The sequence below is a fragment of the Schistocerca piceifrons genome, chromosome 7 (assembly GCF_021461385.2).
Source record: "Schistocerca piceifrons isolate TAMUIC-IGC-003096 chromosome 7, iqSchPice1.1, whole genome shotgun sequence".
Classification (NCBI taxonomy): Eukaryota; Metazoa; Arthropoda; class Insecta; order Orthoptera; family Acrididae; genus Schistocerca; species Schistocerca piceifrons.
The window spans coordinates 59,411,254-59,428,777 of NC_060144.1; positions in this window are offsets into that span (position 1 = coordinate 59,411,254).

Consider the following 17,524-nt stretch of genomic DNA (forward strand, 5'->3'; position numbering starts at 1 on the left):
GAGACCGCCGACAGTTGAAGAGCGTCGTAATGTGTAATAGGCAGACATCTACCCAGACCATCACACAGGAATTCCAAACTGCATCAGGATCCACAGCAACTACTGTGACAGGCGGGTTGTGAGAAAACTTGGATTTCATGGTCGAGCCTGGAATAGATTGAAAAGGGCTGTTTGTGCACGATGTGATCCATCAACCACCCTGAGGGATCTACGCCGAATCGCTGTTGAGGAGTGGGACAATCTGGAACAACTGTGCCTTGATGAACTTGTGGATAGTATGCCACAACGAATACAGGCATACATCAATGGAAGAGGATGTGCTTCTGGGTGTTAGAGGTACTGTTATGTACAGCAATGTGGTCCACCACCACCGCTGAAGATATCGCTGTATGGTAGTTCAACATGCAATGTGTGGTTTTCATGAATAATAAAAAGGGCACAAAAGATGTTTATGTTGATCTCTATTCCAATTTTCTTTACGGGCTCCGGAACTCTGGGAACCGAGGTGATGCAAAACTTTTTTTGGTGTGTGTAAAATAAACCTGTGAATCGTTAATGTTATTTTCCTGTCTGTCACCATTGTTATAATGCACAACCGAAGTCGATTTAAACAGATTACGAAAATAAATTTTGAATTGTCGTTAGTATGACTTGGATATGAAGGTTTTATGTTTATAGAACCCGTTACGACCTGTTATCGTGTCCTGATCAGGAGATCGATCAGTTGTGGAATTTAGGAACACGTATTATGTTCGAGTATAATGACTTTTCTGGAGACTAGAAATTTACTCTGTAGGAATCAGCATGGGTTTCGAAAAAGACGATCGTGTGAAACCCAGCTCACGCTATTCGCCCACGAGACTCAGAGGGCCATAGACATGGGTTCCCAGGTAGATGCCGAGTTTCTTGACTTCCGCAAGGCGTTCGATACAGTTCCCCACAGTTGTTTAATGAACAAAGTAAGAGCATATGGACTATCAGACCAATTGTGTGATTGGATTGAAGAGTTCCTAGATAGCAGAACGCAGCATGTCATTCTCAATGGAGAGAAGTCTTCCGAAGTAACAGTGATTTCAGGTGTGCCACAGGGGAGTGTCATAGGACCGTTGCTATTCACAATATACATAAATGACTTTGTGGATGACATCGGAAGTTCACTGAGGCTTTTTGCGGATGATGCTGTGGTGTATCGAGAGGTTGTAACAATGGAAAATTGTACTGAAATGCAGGAGGATCTGCAGCGAATTGATGCATGGTGCAGGGAATGGCAATTGAATCTCAATGTAGACAAGTGTAATGTGTTGCGAATACATAGAAAGATCCCTTATCATTTAGCTACAATATAGCAGGTGAGCAACTGGATGCAGTTAATTCCATAAATTATCTGGGAGTAGGCATTAGGAGTGATCTAAAATGGAATGACCATATAAAATTAATCGTTGGTAAAGCAGATGCCAGACAGATTCATTGGAAGAATCCTAAGGAAATGCAGTCCGAAAGAAAGGAAGTAGGTTACAGTACACTTGTTCGCCCACTGCTTGAATACTGCTCACCGGTGTGGGATCCGTACCAGATAGGGTTGATAGAAGAGAGAGAGAAGATCCAATGGAGAGCAGCGTGATTCGTTACAGGATCATTTAGTAATTGCGAAAGCGTTACGGAGATGATAGATAAACTCCAGTGGAAGACTTTGCAGGAGAGACGCTCAGTAGCCCGGTACGGGCTTTTGTTGAAGTTTCGAGAGCATACCTTCACCGAGGAGTCAAGCAGTATATTGCTCCCTCCTACGTATATCTCGCGAAGAGACCATGAGGATAAAATCAGAGAGATTAGAGCCCACACAGAGGCATACCGACAATCTTTCTTTCCACGAACAATACGAGGCTGGAATAGAAGGGAGAAACGATAGGGGTACTCAAAGTACCCTCCGCCACACACCGTCAGGTGGCTTGCGGAGTATGGATGTAGATGCAGATGTAGATGTAGAGCGAGGATGAGCGATCCTGAAGAGGGCGAAGGCGCCAGTGAGACATCATTCAGTTAACAATCATTTTTTGGCGAGAATTTTGCAATCGCTCCGTCTTCTTCCCGGCCCTGTCTGGCAGCGACCGTGTCGAATTCGCGCTGCTTGAAAGCGCGAGGTGGCGCTTCAGAGCCCGGCGAGGAACTTCCCGAGCACAGGTCACGCGTTTCCTGTGGGTAGGCCTACTGCTGCGGCCCCGTCACAGGAGGATGCGGCGGCCGTACGTACCCACAGCCTGGCGTGCCTGTGGACGTCCGTCAGAGCCCCAGACTTCTCGACGAGTGAAGCTGCACCTAGGGTCGGCTCCAGAGATCTGTTTGTTCCTGTTGTCGGTTGTCGAGATGGCGTGTAGGCAGGAGACCCAGCAGCAACACGAAGGTCAGCCGACGTGGCGGTCCCAGCATACAGCCGGTAGGGCGGTACTTGTGCAGCCCCAGTAGCGGCGACACAGGCGCCCAGAACTTGAAGACGGAAAGATGGTCCGCCCCGCCGCCCCCCACCCCCACTCACCCCTCGTCATTGAGTCACTGTTGTGACTGGCAGGAATGCGGATCGCAGATCAGGTCCCCTCTGCGTGTCGAGAGCGGTGTACTACAGAAGCTTGTAGACGGTTGTTGAGTTCACCAGAGAATGCTGTAAAATACACCACTGGCCATTAAAATTGCTACACCATGAAGATGAAGTGCTACAGATGCGAAATTTAACCGACTGGAAGAAGATGCTGTGATATACAAATGATTAGCTTTTCAGAGCATCACACAAGGTTGGCGCCGGTGGCCACACCTACCGCAGGAAAGTAAATAATAATTTTACCATGTTTAACCGAAATATTGGTGGGGTAAAGAGAAAAGTAGATTCTCAGAAAAGTAAAGTAAAAAATAATGTTACCATTTTCACCAAAATATTCCGGGATTGAAGAATAAAGTGGATGAGCTCCTGGTTTGTTTCGATGACATTGAATCTAATAATGTAATAGATATACTATGCCTGTCTGAGCATCACATTGTGTCTGATATGGAAAAGGTAAATATCAGTAGTTATAAACTAGCTGCACTAATGAGGAGAGAGAATAAGGTGAGAGGAGGAGTTGCCACATATGTCAAAAGTTATCAGGGTGTAGAAAGCTTAGATACAAAAAAGTTTTGTCTAGAGCAACGTATAGAAGCACGTGCCTGTCAACTTAAACTGACGGAGGGCTTTTTTATAATTGTAAAAGTATAAAGGTCCCCTTCAGGAAACTTTCATTTATTCCTGGAAAACTTGGAGGCCTTGTTGTGCTATCTGTCAGATAGGGGAAAGCAAATTATTATTTGTGGAGACTTCAATGTTGATTCATTGAAAGAGTGTAATAGGAAGAATGACCTGGAAGTCTTGCTCGGTTCTTTCAATTTGACATCCGTCATTAATTTTCCGACCCGGGTAGTAAAGGTCAGCAGCAAATTGATAGATAACACTTTTAGAGACCAAGATGGGTTTAAAAACATAAATTCTTGTCTTGTTGAGAATGGGCTTTCTGATCATGATGCTCAGCTAGTTACAGTATATGACATAGCTCCATTCAGTAATTCAAAACTACCCTCCAAAGTTGTGCATTCAATTAATGACTCAACAATTAGAAATTTCAGAGAAAATCTTCAGCAGTTAGACTGGGATGAGGTGTACAAGGAACTCGATGCTGATTTAAAATATAACTTATTTCATGATACACTTGTAAGAGAATTTGAAAACTGTTTCCCCAAGAAAGTAGTTAAATCTAATTATAAGAAACTATGTAAAAAACCTTGGCTTACTACAGGAATAAAAATATATTGTAACCACAAAAGGGAACTGTATCTAACAACAAGAAAGAGTAATGACCCAGAAACAGCCAAATATTATAAAAACTACTGTACTACATTAAGAAAGGTTATTAAAAATTCCAGAAGCATGTGCATCATGTCTGAGATTAATACCTCTGATAACAAAATCAAACCAATTTGGAATATTATTACAAGGGAGACAGGACAACCAAGAGTACAGGATGACGGTATCACCATCAAAGCGAATGGAAACTTGATAAACAACAAGCTGGAAGTCGAAAACATTTTGAATAATAATTTTTTTAAATGTTGTAGAGAAAATAGGTTCTAAATGTTCATCAGAAGAAGCAAGGCAGTTAATGGAAGAGGCCTTACCCACACCATTTGATACAACTGAAATTCCACCCACCTCTCCATCTGAAATTAGGAAGATAATAAACTCTCTCAAGAATAAAAGCTCACATGGGACTGATGATATTTCCAGCAAGATAATAAAAGCTTGTTCCCAAGAAATAAGTGGGATTCTTAGCCACATATGTAATAGCTCTCTGAAGCAGGGTATTTTCCCAGATAGACTGAAGTATGCCATTGTTACACCATTGCATAACAAAGAGGATACGTCTGATGTCAACAACTACCGCCTAATCTCTCTTCTGACTGCCTTATCCAAAATTCTTGAAAAAGTAATGTATTGTAGAGTAGCTCCACACCTTTGTAAAAATAAAGTTTTAACAAAATGTCAGTTTGGTTTCCAGAAGGGTTTTTCAACGGAAAATGCTATATATACTTTCACTAATGAAATATTAAATGCTCTGAGTAACCGGAAGTCACCTCTTGGGATTTTTTGTGATCTATCAAAGGCTTTTGATTGTGTAAATCATGGAATACTTCTAGATAAGCTCAAGTACTGTGGTATGAACGGGACAGTGCTCAAATGGTTTAAATCATACCTAACCGGAAGAGTGCAGAAAGTTGAAATAAACAGTTCACATAATACGCAAAAAACTGGTGATTTCTCAAACTGGGGGACAATCAAGAATGGGGTGCAGCAATGTTCGATCTTGAGTCCTCTGCTGTTCTTAATACATATTAATGACTTGCCATTCTATATTCACGAAGATGCAAAGCTGGTACTTTTTGCCGATGATACAAGAATAGCTATCACACCCGACAGACAAGAATTAACTGGTGAAATTGTAAACGATGTTTTTCAGAAAATCATTAAGTGGTTCTCTGCAAATGGGCTCTCATTAAACTTTGGCAAAACACAGTATATACAGTTGCACACAGTAAATGGAATGACCCCATTAATAAATATAGACTTCGATCAGAAATCGGTAGTTAAGGTAGAATATTCAAAATATCTAGGTGTATGCAATGATGAGGGGTTGAACTGGAAATAACACACTGAGGATCTGCTGAAACCTTTGAGTTAGGCTACTTATGCTATTAGGGTCATTGCAAATTTTGGCGATATGCATCTGAGTAAATTAGCTTACCACGCCTATTTTCATTCCTTGCTTTCGTATGGCATCATATTCTGGGGTAACTCATCATTGAGTAAAAGAGTGTTCATTGCACAAAAGCGTGTAATCAGAATAATTGCTGGAGCTCATCCAAGATCATCCTGCAGACACTTATTTAAAGAGCTAGAAATCTTCACTGTAGCCTCACAATATATATGTTCACTTATGAAATTTGTTATTAACAATCCGAACGAATTCAAAAGTAATAGCAGTGTATATGGCTACAACACTAGGAGAAAGGATGATCTTCACTACTCAAGGCTAAATCTAACTTTGGCTCAGAAAGGGATAAATTATGCAGCCACAAAAGTCTTTGGTCGCTTACCAAATAGTATCAAAAGTCTGACAGATAGCCATATAGCATTTAAAAAGAAATTAAAAGAATTTCTTAATGGCAACTCCTTCTGCTCATTAGATTAATTTTTGTATATTGTAAGTGGGTAATTTCCCAACCTCCACAAAAAATGAGTGTCATGTAATATTTTGTCTAATATAATATCCTGTATAGACACCTTTTATTAACCTGACACGTTCCACATCATTACGAAGTGTCGTATTCATGATCTATGGAACAAGTACTAATCTAATCTAATCTAATCTAACGTGCTGACATGAGGGAAGATTCAAACCGATTTCGCATACAAAAACAGCAGTTGACCGGCGTTGCCTGGTGAAACGTTGGTGTGATGCTTTGTGGAAGGAGGAGAAATGCGTACCATCACGTTTGCGACTTTGATAAAGGTCGGATTGTAGCGTATCGCGATTGCGGTTTATCGTATCGCGACATTGCTGCTCGCGTTGGTCGAGATGCAATGACTGTTAGCAGAATATTGAATCGGTGGGTTCACGAGTGTAATACGGAAAGCCGTGCTGGATCCCAACGGCCTCGTATCACTAGCAGTCGAAATTACAGGCATCTTATGCGTATGGCTGTAACGGATCGTGCAGCCACGTCTCGATCCCTGAGTCAACAGATGGAGACGTTTGCAAGACAACAACCATCTGCACAAACAATTCGACGACGTTTGCAGCAGCATGGCCTATCAGCTCGGAGGCCATGGCTGCGGCTACCCTTGAGGTTGCATAACAGACAGGAGCGCCTGCGATGGTGTACTCAACGACGAACCTGGTCGCAAGAATGGCAAATCGTCATTTTTTCGGATGGATACAGGTTCTGTTTACAGCATCGTGATGGTCGCATCCGTGTTTGGCGACATCGCGGTGAACGCACATTGGAAGCGTGTAATCGTCATCGCCATACTGGCTTATCACCCAGCGTGATGGTATCAGGTGCCATTGGTTACACGTCTCGGTCACCTCTTGTTCGCACTGACGGTAGTTTGAACAGTGGACGTTACATTTCAGATGTGTTACGACCCGTGGCTCTACTCTACATTCGATCCCTGCAAAACCCTACATTTCAGCAGGATAATGCACGACCGCATGTTGCAGGTCCTGTCCGGGCCTTTCTGGATACAGAAAATGTTCGACTGCTGCCCTGGCCAGCACATTCTCCAGATCTCTCACCAACTGAAAACGTCTGGTCAATGTTGGCCGAGCAACTGGCTCGTCACAATACGCCAGTCACTACTCTTGATGAACTGTGGTATCGTGTTGAAGCTGCATGGGCAGCTACGGTCGCAGGTTCGAATCCTGCCTCGGGCATAGATGTGTGTGATGTCCTTAGGTTAGTTAGGTTTAAGTAGTTCTAAGTTCTAGGGGACTGATGACCACAAATGTTAAGTCCCATAGTGCTCAGCTGCATACGCCATCCAAGCTCTGTTTGACTCAATGCCTAGGCGTATCAAGGCCGTTATTACGGCCAGAGGTGGTTGCTCCGGGTACTGATTTCTCAGGATCTACGCACACAAATTGCGTGAAAATGTAATCACATGTCAGTTCTAGTATAATATATTTGTCCAATTAATACCCGTTTATCATCTGCGTTTCGTCTTAGTGTAGAAATTTTAATGGCCAGAAGTGTAATAGAGCTGGTCTCCCATGCGTGTTCCTAATGCAGACTGAATGGTCTGAGAACGAACTTGAGGAGGGCGGAGGATTCCTAGCAGGCCATGTAGTGGTACCACCACCCCGCCCCCTCCTCCCTACCCACACGCACACACACTGGTGACTAAATATCCTCTCGTTTTCTAAGCCTGTCAGCGCTCTCGGCTGCTTTAGTGTTCAGGATCTCAAAGTGTTCCTTCCCAGGGGACATCGCCCTATCGAAGGTACCTTCAGTGGCGGGCGGGAGGGTTTGCGTGCTCGGATGAAGTCAAGAGCTGTGTCTGCGACAGCGTCGCTATTGGCAGGCTCACCCAAGCCGGAGTGGTCTTGATGAAGGAGCCAGACAAAGTGTGTCCCACAACATAGGACAGGGAGGTCTCTATAGGCGTAGAGAAGCCAGCTTCTCTAAAGGAGTAAACCTCATACAAATCTGGTCCTCCAAGTTGGGGGTTGGGCAAGCGACTAACAACCCCTTCCTGTAAAAAATTCTTGTGCAGAAACCTCAGAGTAAAGAAGCCAGACGGATCTATGGACGACGACATGGCACTGTTAAAGGCAAACGAAAGCGAAAAAAATGATGTGCTTATTGAAACCTGCAACGTAAAATCGTGTGCAGGGTGGGGGACCTGAGGTCAGTGCTAGATCAACTCGATAAAACCAAGGCAGGCATAATTGCCCTACAGGAAATAAAACAAACTGAAATCACATGAAAGAAGTACTCGATGAGACAGATCCCGCAAGGAAAGCCTGTTGCAGTAAACCTGGAGGATGGCCGAGCGGTTGTAGGCGCTACAGTCAGGAACCGTGCGACCGCTACGGTCGCAGGTTCGAATCCTGCCTCGGGCATAGATGTGTGTGATGTCCTTAGGTTAGTTAGGTTTAAGTAGTTCTAAGTTCTAGGGGACTGATGACCACAAATGTTAAGTCCCATAGTGCTCAGAGCCATTTGAACCATTGAACCTTGAGGAAGAGGAGCAAGAGGACGACCTAGGTTGATATGGGACGACGAGTTTGGAGAAGACGCTGCCAGACTCGGTAGCCACAACTGGAGGCCCACGGTGAAATCCAGAGAGGAATAGCAGAAAATTATTGAGGAGGCCAAGTCCCATCCCGGGATCTAGTGACAATGGAAGAAGAAGAAGTCTCAAAGTGTTCCTTTATGATAACTTTACATCCTGAAAGGTATTCTTATGACATCTCTAAGCGAAGTTCTTACATTTAGCCTCGTTACACAGCACGTTCTGTGTGTTTCGTACTGTTGCCGAAACGCTAAATCAGTTGTTCTTGGATTCCATATCGAATAATCTGATGAAATGCGTTCACACCTTGTTTGTGCTTTTGCCCGTTCTCGTTGACATTCAGTTATACAACACGGTTACGCAGCCGGCAGATGTGCCCCACTTAGCCGTCTTTGTCGGTTCTTAACAAAATTGTATTCCTGGAACCCTTACTATTCCTCTGTGCAGCAGACCTCAAAAGGGTTAAATCATACTTAAAGGTCCAAAAGGAGCTAAATAGGGCTCACACAGAAAAAGAAGGGGCTAAAGAAGACTGCATCAGGTTACCTCCCATTCGGAAAGTGGGTGCACTCAGCGAGTGTTACGTGATTTATAAATTATAGAGCGCAGCAATCAGTCGTCCTTTTTTTGTAGGTTTTATTACGAAAATCCAGATTTCGGCTAGTGCCTAGCCATTATCAATGCAACATTTTCTTATCTCGATGCATGTTGGTTCCCTGTTGTTCGGGCGTCAGTCACACTTCTTTGAATACTAGTAGGATTAGCGTAATAAAACCTACAAGAAAAGGACGACAGATGGCTGCGCTCTATAATTTATAAAGAAGACTTTTTACTAGAAAACTGGTTTTTAAATGAAATTTCTGATCAATGTTACGGGAAAAAATATGTGAATGAGGACGACGGTTCAATCCCGCGTCCGGCCATCGTGATTTAGGCTTTCCGTGATTTCCCTAAATCGCTCCAGGCAAATGCCGGAATGGTTTCTTTGAAAGGGCACGGCCGACTTCCTTCCCCGTCCTTCCCTAGTCCGATGAGACCGATGACCTCGCTGTCTGGTCTCCTCCCCCAAACAACAACCCAACCCAACATCTACACTTTGCTTCTCTGGGACAGACCCATCCAGCCTTAACTGCCATTCGATAATAGAGAGGCATATTTAAGGAATGATTCGGGAACGCATGAATTATTCATTTTTGTATCAAATGGTTCAAATGGCTCTGAGCACTATGGGACTTAACATCTGTGGTCATCAGTCCCCTAGAACTTAGAACTACTTAAACCTAACTAACCTAAGGACATCACACACATCCATGCCCGAGGCAGGATTCGAACCTGCGACCGTTGCGGTCACGCGGTTCCAGACTGAAGTGCCTAGAACCGCACGGCCACACCGGCCGGCTTTGTATCTACCAAGTAAAATCACAAGTTGTGTTGACTCGCGCTGAGTAGGTTGCTTTAAGGGTCATTTTGTCATCATGAAAAATTGGACTTTTCCAGCTTTGTATTGGGGGAGTCTCAAATTTCATAAGTGATGGCCGACAATTTTTTCCCAAGCCTACCAAACATAAACAACTACACACAAGATATTTTTATCATTCATTCCATCTTTCAATCTTCTTGCTAGTCTTCTTCCCTCAGTTTTGCAAACCTAAATTTATAAGAGGTGAGCGGAAACTTTCCATTTGAGAGCGTCGTTACTGTGCATATGCAACGTAGCGCGACTCCGATGCGGGTATATAAGCACCAACATGTACGTGTGCTGTTAGTGTGGCATTCGTGTACGTACTACGTGCGTGCGGAAAATGGTGACATTATTACCAAACATCCACAAACAGGACCAGCATGCTGTTACTGTTTTCTTGATTCCCGAAGGACAAACAGCAGTAGACATCCGTCGGAGAATGAAGAGTGTGTGGGCTAGCATATCAGTCTGAAACCACCGTTGTGCAACGGTGAAGTGTCGGGTGGTCGCGATTCAACACAAGGTGTTGGTCGATTAGGAAGACCACCTGCATCTATTACGGAAAAGCACAAGCGGGCGTTTGCTGACGCTGTTGACACGGTCCCGAACATAACCATTAGTGCGCTAACAAAGAATCAGCTTAGGTAGTGTGCCACACATTATTCGGCAGCCAGTGGATACTAAGCGTAGAGCGCCGAACAGAAAGTAAACCGGGTGGCTGTTTGCCTGAAGCACCTGATCCGACTGAATAATGAAGGCAACACATTCTCTGAGCGCATTGTTTCACGCGGCAAAAGCAGTTGCCAAAACTAAGAACCGGAGTCCAAAGCGATGGGGATTGCATCTTTCAACACGATCGAGCACCTGTTCATAATGCACGGCCTGCGGCGAAGTTGTTACACGACTAAACATCCCTGTAATGGACTAGCCTGCACAGAGTCCTGACCTGAATCCTACAGAACACCTTTGGGATGTTTTGGAACGCCGACTTCGCGCCAGAACTCACCGACCTATATCGATAACGGTCTTCCGTGTTGCACTCCTTGAAGAATGGGCAACCATTCCCCAAGAAACCTGATTGAACGTATGCCTGCGGGAGTGGAAGCTGTTATCAAGGCTATGGATGGGCCAACACTGTATTGAATTCCAGGATTACCGATGGAGGGCGCCACGAACTTGTGTCCGGATACTTTTGATCAGATAGTGTAAGTTGAATTTGCGCAAAAATTATTTGAAACAGATGTATGAAAAGGCTGTTGATGGGGTTAAAACAAACATTCGTGACCATTGTATTTGCCTTTCAGTCGACGAGACTACTGACTCTAGGGCGGAACTTTTAGACTGCAAAAATGTTCTGAGAGACATTAGAAAAAGTTTCAGAATATACAATTTAGAAATGTGGATCAATGCGTACTGCAGATCCAAAACGTAATACGATTGTAACGTTAGGCCACAGATTGTGGTCATACTCATGTACGCATCTCAAGTCTGTGTTTTTATGTGGGTGACATATGAAAGGAATTTTTTCGCAAAAGACGTCCCGTTACAATGTTATGAAAAAAGAAAATAGTTGCAGCAGTGGTAAATATTTGAAGTGCTTGTGGATTTTTTCGAGTTTCGATGTAGGGAATAATTAGTTGTTCATTTTTCACAAAGAACTAGACTAACTGTGCCAAAAATATAACACAATTTTCTATGTTAATTTTGGACTTCAGTAATTTTTTTATTAAAGGACTCCAAAAATGCTAAAATATTTTCCAAGAAGATAAAGTGCTAAAATCAAGTTCACAAAAACCTAACAATCCGGGCCTTAGTTATTCGCGATGGTCGCTGTTTAGCATCGGTCCCAGGCCAGGCTCACAACAATGAAAATATCGCGCGACGCGACGCTGCCGTTGCTCGGCAATAGTCTGCTTCGAGAGCTGAAGTAAGTCGGACGTGTATGCATGGTTTTGAAAGGAATATAATGATTAAAAAGTTTGCTGTATATCTTCGCGAGCAAAAGTTAAACGAGACTTTGAAAGAAGGTTAACTATTGAAGAAAAGCAGACATGTGGGGTAGAAGACATCAAAGCGAATGGAGGTAAGTGACCAATAGACATCCATACTCAGCTATCGACATACATCCGCGATGAAATCCTATACTGTAGGCAACAACTTCAAAAGCTGCAAATGCTGAGTGCTGAATATCCTAATCAGAATAAGATACAGTGTGAATCCGAGCAACACCAACAACGTTTCGGATGCTTTTTACAGACATTTTCTGAGTATTTTGGCGTGGGAGGCTCGTGTGAATCGTGATTCACTCTGCGTCGACAGCTATGCTCCGCTAGCCACTTTATGGTGTATGGCGGAGAGTACATAAGCATTCCTGCGTCCCCTCTTGTATTCGCACATGGTGCACGAGAGGGTCTCCTGAAAACAAACCATCGCAGCGGCTCTAATTGCTTGTTTTCCGAGTCTTTAGTATTGCAGGTGACCTCTATCGGAGCAAGTAATATGTTGCCCGACACTCTTCAGCATGTACGCTCTTGGAATTTCTACAGTAACCTCCTCGTGATGCACAACGGCCTCTTGTAGCGTCTGCGATTGAAGTATGTATGTAGAGGAAACCCGTAACGTTCTCGCTCCTACTCAACGATCCTCTGACAAAATATACCAGGTCTAGAAGAATGTTTGATACTATCCTCTGCCTTTGACCTGTGACGTAATGGCTGTTGCAAAGTCACGTTCTGGTGCGAACTTCTGTGTAGCCTTACATTCTGTCGATTATAATCTCGTTGGTATATACATAAAGTAATATGTTAATCTTTTCCCATGATTGGATATTGCTTTTCAAGTATTAGTAGCATCACGAAATATTGGGCAAGTGCCCACTTCTGATTTTGAAGATGTGGAAAACCGTGGGAATGGGGACCAAAATATTCGTCACGTCCTTTTCGCTATTGTGCAATTAGCTGATGAACTGAGGGAACCAATGAATGTCATCAGTTTTGTCAGACAGTACAAATTAACTGCTTGCGATTGTAAGTGTAGTGCTTGTGGCTATAACATGACATTTTCCTGGGTTTCGAGGAAACACGCGGGCGATTTGTTTACATGACGCAGCGCACAAGATCGTGTGTGGCGTTCTGTTCGTTGGAGGGACGTGGTTTGAGAAATCAGGCTTCCTATGAGAAGTATTTTATTACCTACTCACATTTTTGTTTGAGATCTCCTATTTGACTTGCTGCTCATGAGACAGAAAGAGGCCATAAAAGTGTTATAGACTAGTACTCATTTTGTCGGGAAGTATGTTCGGATTTTGTTATGAGAAGGGGAAAAACTGCTGAGGTAGGATTATTATAGAAACTGACCAATCGCATTTAGTGAAAAAATAGAGTAAGCGAGGGCATAGGGTTATTGGACTATGGATGTGGGGGTAGTTGTTTCAGGGAATCACTCTTCTCCACACATGGTTTTTAAGATAATTAAAGATAGGTCAGTTTATACTATGTTTCAGTTAGTAAAAAGTTGTTTAGCAGATGGATCAACCATAAGGTCAGATGGATGGGTCAGTTGTAAGGGATTAGACGAAACCGGGTAGATGCATAGATGCAATTGGCTGTGAACCATTCCGATGAGTTTAGGGACAAAAACCAGGCACAAACACAATTGAAGGATGTTAGGGAGAAATAAAAAGTACTATTGGGCGAGAGAAAACGCGAATTTGAGTACAATGTAGTCATCTAAATGAGACTACATAGTCATCTAAATGAGTAAGTCTCTAGGAAGAATGTTCCATAAAATCGTTGCGTGACAGGTTTATTTGGAAGGTTCGCGGAGGTTATATTTGCCAAAGAAAGAGAGTTTAGTTTATTTTTTTAATGATGATGCATTTTTCCTTTATTTTAATTTTTGCAATTAGTTTTACTTCGATAATTTTTTTTCGTGTTTGGTTTTGAAGTATTAGGACGGTTTATTTTAATAGTTCATAGATAGCTTTCATTTCCTGGACGTCAGCCTATTGATATCCCCTAATCTGCTGTTGGTAAGTACTGGTGCCTATCCTGTTACTGCAATTTTCATTTCCATACCAATTTGCGCCGGCCGCTGTGGCCGAGCGGATCTAGGCGCTTCAGTCTGGAGCCGCGCCGCTGCTACAGTCTCAGGTTCGAATCCTGCCTCGGACATGGATGTGTGTGATGTCCTTAGGTTAGTTAGGTTTAAGTAGTTCTAAGTCTAGGGGACTGATGACCTCAGATGTTAAGTCCCATAGTGCTTATAGTCTGATTTAAAGTAGTTGTCACTTGACAGGCAACGGGCTGCAGGGCTCCCGCCACCAATCAACCAATGGCAGCCGGCGCTGTCGGCTGCCACTGCGTTGCCACTTCGCTCTGCTGAGCTGACTAAGGCAGTGTGCCAGCCAGTCCTCAGCGAGTCGTTGTAGACGTACGGGTGAGAGATTTGAGTGACTTGTAGCTTCGCGTGTTTACGATGTCTGATGAAAGCAGTCGCAAGAGAGGGAGGCCGAGGCTGCACACTCCTCGGAAACCTCCAAAAAGTGGCGGACATGGCGTCGTTATACGCAGTCAGGCGCGTGAATACGTGTGTTCCTTAAGGGAGCGTTTTGAGAGGGAGAGAGGGATGCAGGAGGGCCTATCGTTCCTTTGGATAAGGTGGTGGAGCGAACTGCAGCTGCTCTGCAAGTTAGCGAACTATCAGTAATAAGAACCTGCAAGGAGAAATTCACGAAAGAAGGCTCAAGTGAATCATCTAAATTGGATACACCTGGGAAAAAGAGGCGACTAGAGAAGAGGGTCACAAAACTTGACTCTTTTCACGAAGGTGGCATTCGTCGTCAAATATACGCATTTTATTGGTTGGTTGGTTGGTTGGTGGTTAGTGTTTAACGTCCCGTCAACAACGAGGTCATTAGAGATGGAGCGCAAGCTCGGGTTAGGGAACTATTGGGAAGGAAAGCGGCCGTGCCCTTTCAAAGGAACCATCCCGGCATTTGCCTGAAACGATTTGGGGAAATCACGGAAAACCTAAATCAGGATGGCTGGAGACGGAATTGAACCGTCCTCCTCCCGAATGCGAGTCCAGTGTGCTAACTGATGTATTGCTAGAGAAGGCCGAAATGCACGCGTTAAACTCAAGCAGGCTGGCGTGAGGTCTGAAACAGGATACGGAATGAATGCTATAAAGAAAAGTACGTAGCTGCTGGAATACTTAACTTTAATCCATCATTGGTGTACATCGCTCTTGACGATACAAGTTATACTTTTTAGATAAATGCACTATACTGTAATGGCGCCTTGCTAGGTCGTAGCCATTGACTTAGCTGAAGGCTATTCTAACTATCTTCTCTGCAAATAAGCGAGGCCTCGTCAGTGTTGCATCGCTAGCTAAGTCGTCCATACAACTGGGGCGAATGCTAGTAAGTCTCTCTAGACCTGCCGTGTGGCGGCGCTCGGTCTGCAATCACTGATAGTGGCGACACGTGGGTCCGTCATACACTAGCGGACCGCGGCCGATTTAAAAGCTACCACCTAGCAAGTGTGGTGTCTGGCGGTGACACTACACTAACCACTGCGCCACCTCGCTCGGTCGCATTTTATTCAAGGAAGGAGTATCCAACACTCAAAACACTACATGCCACCCTCACAGCGGCTGACCTGTTTCAGGGCAGAAAATCGTCTTTGTTATGAGTCGTGAAAATGTTAGAATTCCGCTATAAATCCATCTCTGGCAGAAAGTTACAAATGGAACGCAAAGATATTGCAGCCTGGCGATGCCGCTTTCTTAGAGAATTAGTGGGGACACATTTTGATGATATCGTTTGGCTTGATGAAACGTGGGTGAATGCAGGACACAGTTTAAAAAAAGGCTGGACAGACGGTACCATCAGCGGAAGTATGGCAGCTCCGATCGGCAGAGGAAAAAGGATAATTGTAGCACATGCCGGAAATTCAAAAGGTTTCATTCCAAATTGTCTGCTGCTATTCATTTCAAATAAGACCTCCGACTACCACGAAGAGATGAACCACAATACTTTTGTGAAATGGTTTGAAGACTGTGTGCTCCAGAACTTAACAAAAAACTCTATCATTGTTATGGATAACGCTCCTTATCATTCAGTAATACAAGACAAAGCACCCACAAAGGCATCGAGGAAAAACGACATTGTTAGCTGGTTACAGAAACATAAGGTGCAGTTCGACAGTAATTTTACAAGGGCAGAATTATTAGAACTTGTATCGCAACACAAGCCAAAGAACCCGATGTACATTGTGGATGAAGCAGCAAAAAAATATGGGCATAAAGTGCTCAAATTGCCTCCTTACCATTGCCATTTCAACGCAATAGAGCTGATTTGGGCTCAGGTTAAACGGCATATTGCTGCAGAAAATAAGAAATTCACATTTACCGAAGTGGAACGCCTTTTGAAAGAGGCAGTTGAAATTGTGACATCGGAAGACTGGCAGAAGGTAGTGCAACACGTGAAAGGACGCATGGAACAATGAAGGTATCTTGCAACGAAGTGTCGAAGACTTGATTATATCTGTCAATACGAGCAGCGACACGGATAGTTCCACTGACTCTGACTCTGAATTGAGCGGTGTTTTCGCATTGTCTGATTAGTGTGTAGTGTACTTACTGCCATTAAATATTGTGTTTGTGAATTTATTTCGATTAAACCTTATTTTTGTTGTGAGACTAAGAAACACTGTTTGGCCAGCTCTCTTCATCTACTTCCGGTAAGTTAGACTGAGTTTTAATTCTATTTCATTTTGTATACACACCAAGATGTTATTCAATGTATGTAATAGTTTTCGAGATTTGCAATCTAAAGAAGAAAACTTTTCCGGACGCGAAAATTTCTCACACTTCAATAGTTAATGTAACAACGGCCCTAATTAAAATTAAGAAAAGATATTTGATCTGAGACCGATACTGTACTTAAATTTCAAAATATTTACATAATATTTATAGGCGATAGAGATTTTAAACGTCATACTTGTTTCGAGTTCAGTACTGATTGGGTTGCTTAAAAATGCTGTTTTCAGAAATTTATATACAAGAAACGTGATGCACTACGAAAACTTTTAAGGATTCTTTGCCGAGTGCATTATTTTGGTAATGAATGGAAAAAAATATTTTCCTGTGACACCAATAGTTTTTCAGTAATGACATGATAAGTTAGAAGCTGTTTGCGAAATCCAGAATTTAAATGGTTTCAAACAAATTAACTGAACTCTTGTCCTAATTAAAATTAAGAATAGATATTAGACAGATTTAGAGACATTGTAGAGATATACATCATATGTGGGTTTGATATTTTTTACTTACTTTTTGTAGAAGATACAGGCTTTCAAACGATTTTCTATCGCCGGGGGTAGCGATGCGCTGAGGTGGCTGCCTCCAGCCAGTGCTTGACGTGACAACGCCGCAACTTCGCAGCGCAAACGTCAAGTGACAACTACTTTAAATCAGACTATAGAGCCATTTGAACCATACCAATTTTGTTTAGCAGTGATGCTTATGTTGGCAATTGTTTGACGTTGGTGTGAGCGAATTTGTAGATAGCAATTGAGCACATGCCGAGGAGGAGGTGGAGTAAAAAGAGAGATGTATTTTTTGGAATTATTGAAGAAGTTGCCGGTTCCCGAGAAAGTGGTTACCTCATGAGTCAGTAGAACAGC